Raw genomic sequence first — 11,202 nt, 5'->3', positions numbered from 1 at the left:
GCTATATATTTTTTGGCGGGAAATGTGTTGTTAGATTATCTTGCAGGTGCTAAACAACAAGGAAGGTACATCTGGGGTACAGAAAAGATTCCTTAAAAATCATCCGCCACAAGTACACAGCTGATGTCATCTCATAACAAACTCTAACAAACCGGGGTCCACTTCATGACTACGGAGGTTATATGAAGTGGTATAAAAAGAGGAATCCTCTCCGTTGGCAAGGTAAGTTCACATCATCACGCATCTTGAGAACCCTAATTTTCGACTACTGTTCATCTCCTTCTTCTTTCTTCCACACTAAGAGAGATCACTAACTTGAGCGTCGGAGGGCCTAGCCAAGGATTCCCACCCCGGTCTTAGGTCACTGACGAAAGTGTTGGCTGGTCTCTTGTGCGCAGGAAGTCTTGGAAGCTTCGGATATGGGTTTCTTCTCTTCAGAGTTGGTGTTCTTCTTCGTCATCAGGTCTTCGTACGAGGAAAACCTCCGGTGACTCTATTTTTTCCCGATCCGCTTTGGATTTCTCGAATCGGTATTCTGTGGACATCATTCTTCATCAGCACGGTGGGTTTCCTTCTTCCAGATCTCCGTCGTGTCCAGCTTCTCAGACAGGATCAGATGCAGCTGCAAATAAGCTATAAACTAGTTATTATTTCATTAAAATGATGTTTAAGTATTTGATTCTACTACAACAAAAACCCTCATAGACATCAGTGGAACAACAACGGTTTTAAACAAAAATCGATGTCTTTGAGTATTTTACACCGATTTTTCCAAAAACCGGTGTCTATGAGCGCAGATTTTAGCTCATAGACATCGGTTTTTTAGGCGATGTCTATGAGCGCCTTTTTTTTTGTTAATAGACACCGGTTTTAACAGCGGTTTTTAAAACCCGATGTTAATGAACCAAAATAAAATATTTTAATTTTTCCACCAATACTTAACCAAAATTTGCAACATTTCATTCTTCCCTTCAAACCTAAACCTATATCGCGCCGTCCGTATACCGTCACAACTCCACCACCACTTTCCTCCTCGCCGCTGGGCATCCAGCCATCTCTCTCAGCCTCATCTCCCTCTTCCCCTTCCTCATCTCTCTCAACCATCTCTTAGCCTCATTTCAACACACGGCTTTCTGCCTTTTCTAGCTTGCCCACAAATCCGGCCAAACCCTCACACGAATAACCCCCGAGTCCTCAGCTGCTGGAGCATTCACAGACGTAGGGAATGGAGATTGTTCGATCACAGGGAATCGACTCATGCTGTCGCCTCGACAACGTCGGCTAAACTCTCTTTCTACCGCTCCGCGCCTACGCTCGAGGTTCGGCTGGAAGATTTTGAACTCTACGGCATAGATCGCCTCCGAGGTACCTTGCAAAACCTCATCTTTTCCCATTTCTAAGGTTTGTGGTTCGTTGTATACTCCCTCGAGGTCTGGCTGGAAGATTTTGAACTCTACGCCATAGATTGCCTCCGAGGTACCTTGCAAAACCTCATCTTTTCCCATTTCTAGGGTTTGTAGTTCGTTGTCTACTCCCTCGAGGTCCGGATGGAAGATTTTGAACTCTATGCCATAGATCGCCTCCGAGGTACCTTGCAAAACCTCATCTTTTCCCATTTCTAGGGTTTGTGGTTCGTTGTATACCTCCCCTTCCTTGATCAACTTCCCTATCCTGCGTCTGTTTGGCTTTGCTGAGTAATCGGAGAAGAGCTCAAGAAGCTTTGAGTAGTTGAAGGATAACTTAGGGAACTTCTGCACATTTGGAGGGGAGAGTTCAGGGAGCTCTGTGTAATACCCCACTTGTTCACCACCTGTTCAGGGAGCTCTGTGTAACTTAGGGATCACATTCCTCTAATACCACCTGTTCACCACTTGCTACAACTTATTGTCTCAGACCATGTAGATATTATCTTGTGCTTTAAAAATGTAGAATTACCTCCACCACATGTCCATGTTGTGGGATCTTCATCTCTTAAGGTTGAATAACACAATCACAGTAAAAGGAACAAAATCAATTTAATATGGTTCGAAGTAAGCTCACAACATTTGAAGCCAGATTCGTTCCAAGTGTGATTGTGTTCTTGGTTATTATCATAAACTCCTTTTAGTCTATGAAAACCATTTGTTGTCGTTGTCTCTCCACATTTGCTCATTTTCTCTCAATATTAAGTCTTAGATGTTGGAATCCTGATTTATTTATTTCATTTGGCAACATCTCACAAGTTATGATTTCATCCTCAACAACAACAACAACAACCAAACCTTATCCCACTAGGGCTATTATCATTTCATCCTCACAAATTTCAAAATCCACAATTCATTAAATTTGAAGGGAAGTAAAAGGAAGAAGATCGCCATAAACCTCAACCAATCATCAATGCAAGGTTGTTGTGCTAGTTTTGGCATTTTCATTTTCATTGTTATCATGTCTCAGTTCATTTTATCTTTTTCTTCTGTGAGATCTTGTTTAATTTACATAATAAGCTGGATATAGATACAATTTATATTATAGCTTGAGGAGGAGGACTGTGTGACATAATATAATTTTTCATTCCTCTCAATAGTTGGTTAATCCTACTTGGACAAGTTCACACTCAGGCCTTAAAGCATCTAGACCAATTGATCATGACTTAATTACATGTGGTTTTTCATTGGAATCTATTAACCACCTACTCATCAACTCTTATTGCTTCTCAAGGATTGAACACACTTAAGGATGTCAGAATGATCTATCAAATGCATCTAATTTTAGTGTAAGATTATGATTTATCATGCTACACATTTTCTTTTGAACCTTTGACTTATCATTTCTAGATTTTTAAAGGCACGAGGGTTCAATATTGAAAAAGCTACTCATATGTGGTCTGAGATGCTCCAGTGGAGGATCAACTTTGGTGATGATACTATCATTCATGTGAGATTAGCTAATGTACATTTTCCTTTCCTACTTTCTTGTAGCAAAAGTAATGAGCACAATCAAGAGCTTCCACTAATGATTTACAGGTTAATAGCTTGGCATGGTTTTGAACTTTTTTTCCCTTAAGGATCTAAAGTTCTCTAGGCTTTTGACTGGAAGTCCCACATTGGGCTTTAGATATTATCAGTGAAGTAATGTGCCAAGCTACATGGTATAAATTCTGGATTTAACCTGGAAACGTGCTATGTAGAATTTTGAGTTTTAGACTTATTACAAAGTCTTGCATACCTATATCTATGTTATGAGTACTTGTGGTTCAAATGCTAAACCACTCATGGGGAAATCTGAATGAAATAGAACAAACCTTGCCCTTAATTAAAATGTGTTCCACTTGTTATTTGATTGATAATTCTGTCTTAAAGATGACATTTGACAACCACAAAGCACATTAAAATAAATTCATAGTTGGAAATAATTCCAACAGAAACTTGGTTTGGAATATAAATCTCATAAACCTCGTATATACTTGTTTTTTTTTTTATCTTTCACTACGAGATGTCACCACACTGCATTGGATATGAGAACGACAAGGTTAAAAACTAACATATACATTGTTTGATATTTGAAGAGTGATAATTTGAGTTTAGAGTTTACCAATGTTTCAAAAGGTTATTATGCCTTCCATTTTCTAACAGATTAAGTTTACTTAGGATTTTGTATTTGATGAACTCGACGAAGTCCTCCATTATTAAGATTTTGAACTCTACGCCATAGATCGCCTCCGAGGTACCTTGCAAAACTTCATCTTTCCCCATTTCTAGGGTTTGTGGTTCGTTGTATACCTCCCCTTCCTTGATCAACTTCCCTATCCTGCATCTCTTTGGCTTTGTTGGTAACTTATATTCGATTGTTTTCATGAAGTCCTACAGGGTATTTCAGATGGTTTGCCTCGAGGAAAAAGGCCCGAAGAAATGGAGAGATTGGTATTGCGTGTGATTTTGTTTGGATCGTTCATTTTACTTTTAAATATATGTTTTATTTTGGGAAAATTAGGTAACTGAACTATGGAGGGCACATATGAGGCATCAAGATCCATCAGAGGTCATGAACAAAGATATCATTTCACACTTCGTTCTTCGTCTTGCATATTGTAGAATGTAGGTTTTGATTTTTATGGTCATGTTTTATTTTGATATCACTCTATCTTTCCTGAGTGTTATCTCCTTCACCTCCTAGGGATGAATTAAGGAAATGGTTTCTTTCCATGGAGACTTCTCTTTTCCGCTATCGATTCCGACTAGAAAGCCCTGAGTCATAGGTATATTCTGGATACCTTGTATGAGGTTTGGAGCTCTTATCTCATTTCATTTACCAAAATTATGTTCTATTGCTCGTAGAGGTCACTCATGTCTGAATTTCAGCTACCCTATAAGGCTATTAGTCATGCAGAATTCGAGGTATGACTGCAAATTTATGCACCATATTTCTGGTCATATTACAATACTACAAATTTTTAGATATCTCTTTCTATCGAGATGCATTTTTCTCATGTTCTTTGGCCATGGTTTTATCTAGGATGTCTTTTAGTACTTATAGGAAAATATTTTTTATTGCATTGCAAACTGTAAAGGAAAAATTGAACCAAGTTGCGCATTCTACTGGTCAACCGTTGAATGGTATGTCATTACCTACCAGATTTACATTTGTGATGCTACTAGTAACTAGTAATGGGCAAGATTGAACTTCAATAAGTCATCTTAAAACTCTTGTGATGCAATATATCTTTGTCAATTTATCTTATTATCAAATTACAGGGAACTGATTATAAATTGTTTTGTTCTGTTTGAAAGTAACACAGATACCAGTTGCTCAATCATTTATAGCTTTTACTGTTATGTCTAGTAATTTGACAAATTTTTATTGTTTTTTGCAACTGATACACTCTTTTTTAAGGTACCATTTATCTACTTATTTTAGTCTAAACTCTCTTTTTTACTACAACAATGTTTCCTTAGTTTCTACTGACCTGTGTCTACTTGCAGGCACCCTTTGAAGAAGTGCCAGAATTATTTGTTGGCTGCAGGGTTTTCCTAAAAAAGGTTTTGCTTATGTTGCGATGCATCAGGTCCATGTTAAATTTATCTTTATACTTTCAAACTCCACAAGATGTGATTATAACTTTTTTGATGTTGAGTCACACTTTGTTATCTTTTTCATGGTATTGTAGATGTGCAGTAACATTTGATAAATGATCTAATATCCCGCCTTGTGAGGGAGCAAGCAGTTCGTCTGATCAAGCAAATAGGTACTGATTTTATTTTAATTGAACTATTAAATCATGCTCACACTGACTTGTTAGTGTATGATTAATTCCTTGCATTTGTTCATCAGGAGACAACATTGTATCTTTGATGTTGATCAGATTTTTGTCCAAGAAGTTTCAGAGTTTTGATCCCAAATGACTCACTAACATCTATTAACCAGTTTTTTTATGTTACTCAAAATACCATGCATTCTCACAAGCAGCTAATCGGTTTATAGTTCTCACTTCAATAAATGTGTTCCTGAAATAAAAGACAATAGTACCAACACTGCAAAGAGAGGGGGGCTTCCGGCTCCATCGACAAGATGCAGAGTGGATGTCTTTTTTTCACCCTGATTGTTTCTGTTTAAATTTTGTATATGTTTCTCGCATAGATTTCATTTCTAGGTAAAGTTAGCCAGTAGCTTGACGTTACCATAATGCTCTCATTTTCATCATGATGATATGTTAATCTTATTTTTGCATTGAATTCTATTCAAGACTATTGTCACTTCTAATGCTACATAATAAAACAGAACGCCAATCAAGTGATATAATATCGATAGGCATTTGGTTAATCTTTTTTGGTTGACTAATGTACCATGATTGATTATTTTCTAGGCAGTAGATTCTAGTGGAATTGCAGCAAAGGCAGGACTTAGGGTTGGAGACCAAGTATTGTACACAAGCAGCTTCTTTGGGGATGAGTTGTGGCTTGTTGATAAGCTGGGTTTTACCAAAACAGTTATCCAAGCAAAGCCAGACTCTGTTTATTTTATAGTAAACAGGTATGATCTACCGGGGTCGTGTTGTGAAGTCTGGCAGAAATACCTAAATATGAAATGGTGAAAATATTTGTTAGGGCTTTCCATCCAGTAATATATCCATGTACTTTTCTTCTTGAAGAGAGGAACATTTAAATGTTCAGAATATTAGGGAGTTTGTAGACACAATGTTTGCACTTTTCCTAATACATTCTTTATCTTTTATCTGATTCTTATTCTCCTTGTTGCATTTCTTTACACTCTAACAGGGGAGCAGAGGTAGATGTAAAAAGACTAACTAAGAGGCCTGCTCCTCCTCGATTTGGTCGCACCTTGATTGAAGCACAAAAGGCAAGCTAATCATTTTGCCTCAATCTCGATGTTGTCCTGTGACTGATTTCTTTAATTTTTTTTGATTGATTGACATTTCTTTGAATTGTTTCTGATGTGTTCAAATCATACGTTGTCCAAGTTATCTAGTTTAACTTTATTGCTATTACTTAAATTCAAAATGCATCCTGTCATCCTGTCATTAAACATTAAATGTGTGGGAATTTACTAGAATCTACTCCTACATGAAGCAAATGAATAAAAACTACAAGTAAAGTTTACCTACCCTATTATGACTTCAGAAGAACATGCTGAATTTTCCATGTATGCTGGCCTTTAATATAGAGGGCTACAAGAGGATTATATCTTAGGTCAAGACACTCCAAATCCATCATAAACCAAAGGGAAAATAGTTTCTACTTACTAGAGGATTGAATGGATCCAAAAGGAAGCTCTAACTTGCTGTTTTGGGTGCTGAACTAAGGAGCCAGCTGCCTTCTTGCTGCATTCCTTACTGCTGTGGTTGGTAGCAGAAATCACAGAAAATAGGGGGCTTAGTGCAGGATATTCAGGATACCAAGATGACATCAAAGGTAATACAATAAATAGTATATCTCTTCATCAGAGGTAGCTTTGTTCTTCTATGCTTCCTTCACTGGATTTGTTGTGTAGTCATATTTCTTTGTTCAACCATTATCATGCCTAGTAAGTTGTTGTATGATGCTGTCGGTTCTTATCAATCTGTACACTTGAATTAGAAGGAGCAAATTATCTATGTTATATTCTAAGCAGCATATACTAAGTGTCATATATGAAAGTTTTAGATTCTATGTTATATTCGTTATCTTCCACAGTAGCTTTTAAAAACTCAGTATTCTATTTTATTTGATACATGTACACATTTGTTTTAGTTATTTGACATATGGTGGATTTATGTGTTTTTACAGTTTACAAATCTCAAGTACTTCAGAGTTGAAATTGATGAAGTGCGGTTCGAGTGGACTGAATGCATGCTAGATTACATTTGAAGTGCGGTTCTACCTTGATGTGTTAAAACAATGTTCTACCTTGATTTTGATATCTATTAGCTAGCTTTTGATGTAAAAAAAAATGTTTGGGTATTTTATGGATATTGTTGTAAGAAGATTATTTATATAATTTGTGAATATTTGTGTATTTTATGGATATTATTGAATGAAGAATATTTGTATAATTTGTGAATATTTGTGTATTTCTTTTTGTTATTATCGGTTTTTCATTGTTTTGGAAATCAAATTTGTGCTGTTAAAAAATATACATATTACATCGGTTTTCCACCGCTGCAAAACCGGTGTTATTAACTAATATTACATCGGTCATTTACCGCTGCCAAAACTGGTGTTATTAACATACAATATTACATCGGTTTTACACCGTTGATGAAACGGTGTCGTTAAGTGATACTGCACCGGTTAATAACCGATTCGAAGACCGGTGTCGTTAAGTGATACTACACCGGTTTTTACCCGATGTCTAAAATGGCAGACTTTTAACATCGGCTTCATAGACATCGGTCGAAAATGAAATAGACACCGGTGGAAAACCGATGTCTATGAAGGTTTTTGTTGTAGTGTTCGTCATTTGTTAGTAAATATATAACACTTAGTTTATTTGTGGGTAGCCTGACTAATATGTTTTTTTTACACTTCCGCAGGAAAAAGAGATTGCTAAAAGGGGAATCAAGTATGGTCTTACATACTATAAGGCCTACACCGAGTAGTAGCATTGGTGATTTACGCATTGTATGATGGTTCAATTTTTGAAAACCTTGTCCAAGACTTGGTTTGTTTGTTTATGTAGTATATTATGATCTATTATGGTTTTATATGTAAACATGTATGAGTTGTGTTTATGATTTATGTTGACTTTGTATCATGTAATAATTACTACTGTATTTGTCGACGATGTTAGGAACATGAATAATATGTGTTTGTGTTTTGATGTTTGATATGTGCTATTTTGTATACTTTGGTTCAAGTGATGGGATTATGAATGATCATGTCCAATTTCGATAGAAACTTGAGTACAAACATTGATAAATTGGGTATATGATGTGCAAGGATGAGTACAAATATTGAGAAATTAGATATATGATGATGATGACCAATTAACTGAAATATGATATTATAGGTATATTTGGTATTAACAATCACAATCCCTTGATCAACTTGAATTTGGATATATTATACCGAATCAAGTAGTATTTTTAGTGGGGTGCCACAAGAGTGTCTAACTTTCGTCCAAATATACCCAATAGTTAACAAATTGTACTGACATCATGTAAATATATACCTAAATTGGAGTCAATTATGCTAATTTTTTTTATAATGAATTTTAAATGAGCTTATTAAATATGACAAAATCTCCAAAAGTAAATGAGATGATTATATTTAGCTCCCACAAGCAAGAAAGGAACAAGAAAAAAGTTACGAGTACATTCATCCAACTTTTTTTTTATAAGAGATACATTCATCCAACTTAAACAAGTCTATTAATTAATTACTAACATACAGAGAATCCAATTTATTTATTAACTCTTCATACATGTCAGCGATTTTAGATGCATTTTGATGATATTCATCAGCTAACTCTAGCTGAATATTGATTAACTTTGATAGTTCTTCAGTTTGCTTCTTTTTTTACAAGAACTTTAAGAGGTAGTTTAAGTTGACGCCAAAGCTAAGCTCGAACCTTTTTTTGAATTAGGGGTGAAGGAAGCATGTTGTCTCTCCTTGTATGAATTAAAAGTTGTCAATGCTTCCTCTTTACTCAGATACGATTTGCGCAACGCGCTGCTATATTTGTTAACTTAAGCATGACTTTCTTCCCAATTCTCATAAACACCAGGGTTCCTTCCATAAAAAAAAGCATACATTTTTCCCTATATTAATTTGAAATAAACAAACATTTCAACCATAAATCCCTTCTAAATCAATATGTTGAAATAAAATCTTAGGGCTCACCATTTTAGCACTCAAATCTCTCTTGTCGTCGCCGCCTATCTTGTTGTCGCCACCTCTATTTGTGTCGTCGCTGATTTTAGTATACAGATCGAAGTTTGCAAGAGGGAGTTGGGAGGGACATGATCGATTTTAGGGAGTTGGGTGGGAGATGAGAGATTATTAGAGTTTGGTAGGGTTTTACCGCCTTTGCTTCGACTTTTAAGATTTTTTACCCGCACACCTAAGGATCACATGCACAACATATGTTAAGTATTTTATTTTAACAGTGTGGTAGAAACATATTTCAGATGACGGGGCTTTGTACCTGGATATTCAAATCTTGTATAATTATACTCAATTAAACTATATTTATATGCAATTAAACTATATTTATACTTTATTTAGGATAATTTGTACCTAATTAACTGTACCTAATTTGTACATATTGATGATTAATCAATCTATTGTAGATAGTTATCAATTGGATAGAAAATGTACTTGATTTTGTTTAAATTGTACTAAATTAATTAAGGTGGAATTATACTTTCTTTTAGACTTTTTATACCTAATTAAACTATATTTATATGACCAATGACATATAAATTTGGACATTTAATTATACCAAATTAACATACAATTATACTTAATTTTGAAAATTTTGTACCTAATAAAATGGAGCAATGGTATCATTGACTCTAATCCACATTATATGATCAAGTATGTATACAACGTGATATGACTAAAACAACTCACAAACATTAACCTCTTCTAGAATTTAGTTATGGGTGTATATCACATCATGGGAATATCACATACATTTTTCTTTTCAACTTATGAAGTATTGACTCTCATATTAGTTTATCCTTATTTATGTTAATACTACATTTATACATGAATTTGGATATTTTGTGGATTTATACATACCTTATACTAATAAAGTGGATTTATACATGAATTTCTACCAAAAACAAGTAGTATATAGTGCTCATTTTGATAGAAATTGGCTCTAACAAGTTATGATAATCCTATTGTAAATAGTGCTTATTTTGATAGAAATTATACTAGATTTAGTAAACATTATATTGTATTAAAGAAAAGTATACCGAAGTTTAGACTTTTTGTACCTATATTTTATCACATAGTTTTAACAAGTTTTGATAGTTCTATTGTAGAAAGTGCTCATTTTGATAAAAATTATAATAGATTTAGTAAAGATTATGCTCGATTTAGAGGGAACTATATCTAATTTTGGATTTTTTTTTTTTACCTATATTTTGTCACATGGCTCTAACAAATTTTGATAGTCCTATTATAGATAGTGCTCATTTTTATAGGAATTATACTAGATTTAGTAAACATTGTGTTGGATTTAAAGAGAAGTATATCTAATTTGGGACTTTTTGTACTTATATTTTTTCACATAACTCTAACAAGTTTTGAGTCATATTATAGATAGTGCTCATTTTGATAGGAATTATACTATATTTAGTAAACATTGTGTTGGATTTAGAGGGAAGTATACTTGATTTTGGATTTTTTTTTTCTACCTATATTTTGTCACATGACTCTAACAAGTTTTGATAGTTCTATTATAGATAGTGCTCATTTTAATATAAATTATACTAAATTTAGTAAACATTGTGTTGGATTTAGAGGAAAATATACCTAATTTTGAACTTTTTGTACCTATATTTTGTCACAAGGCTCTAACAAGTTTTGATAATCCTATTATAAATAGTGCTCATTTTGATAGGAATTCTACTAGATTTAGTAAATATTGTGCTGAATTTAGAGGAAAGTATACCTGATTTTGGACCTTTTGTACGTATATTTTGTCACATGATTCTAACAAGTTTTGATAGTCCTATTGTAGATAGTGCTCATTTTAATAGAAATTATACTAGATTTA

The 11,202-nt window shown here is 34.4% G+C and overlaps 1 long non-coding RNA gene across 3 annotated transcripts; it reads left to right on the top strand.

The window, feature by feature from the left end:
- Window positions 1-910: 910 nt before the first annotated feature.
- LOC121981755 lies at window positions 911-6,333 on the top strand. Of its 3 annotated transcripts, none has more exons than XR_006111923.1 (10): window positions 911-2,913; window positions 3,627-3,702; window positions 3,838-3,899; window positions 3,970-4,073; window positions 4,153-4,234; window positions 4,314-4,373; window positions 4,959-5,041; window positions 5,144-5,221; window positions 5,840-6,006; window positions 6,252-6,333. It is a non-coding gene; the product is annotated as an uncharacterized LOC121981755 (long non-coding RNA). The 3 variants fall into 3 exon arrangements; XR_006111921.1 differs by having other exon boundaries at window positions 5,308-6,006; XR_006111922.1 differs by lacking the exon at window positions 4,314-4,373 and having other exon boundaries at window positions 5,308-6,006.
- Window positions 6,334-11,202: the final 4,869 nt, after the last annotated feature.

Source organism: Zingiber officinale, chromosome 5A, assembly GCF_018446385.1.
Source record: "Zingiber officinale cultivar Zhangliang chromosome 5A, Zo_v1.1, whole genome shotgun sequence".
Classification (NCBI taxonomy): domain Eukaryota; kingdom Viridiplantae; phylum Streptophyta; class Magnoliopsida; order Zingiberales; family Zingiberaceae; genus Zingiber; species Zingiber officinale.
This window is presented reverse-complemented; position numbering and strand designations above follow the sequence as displayed.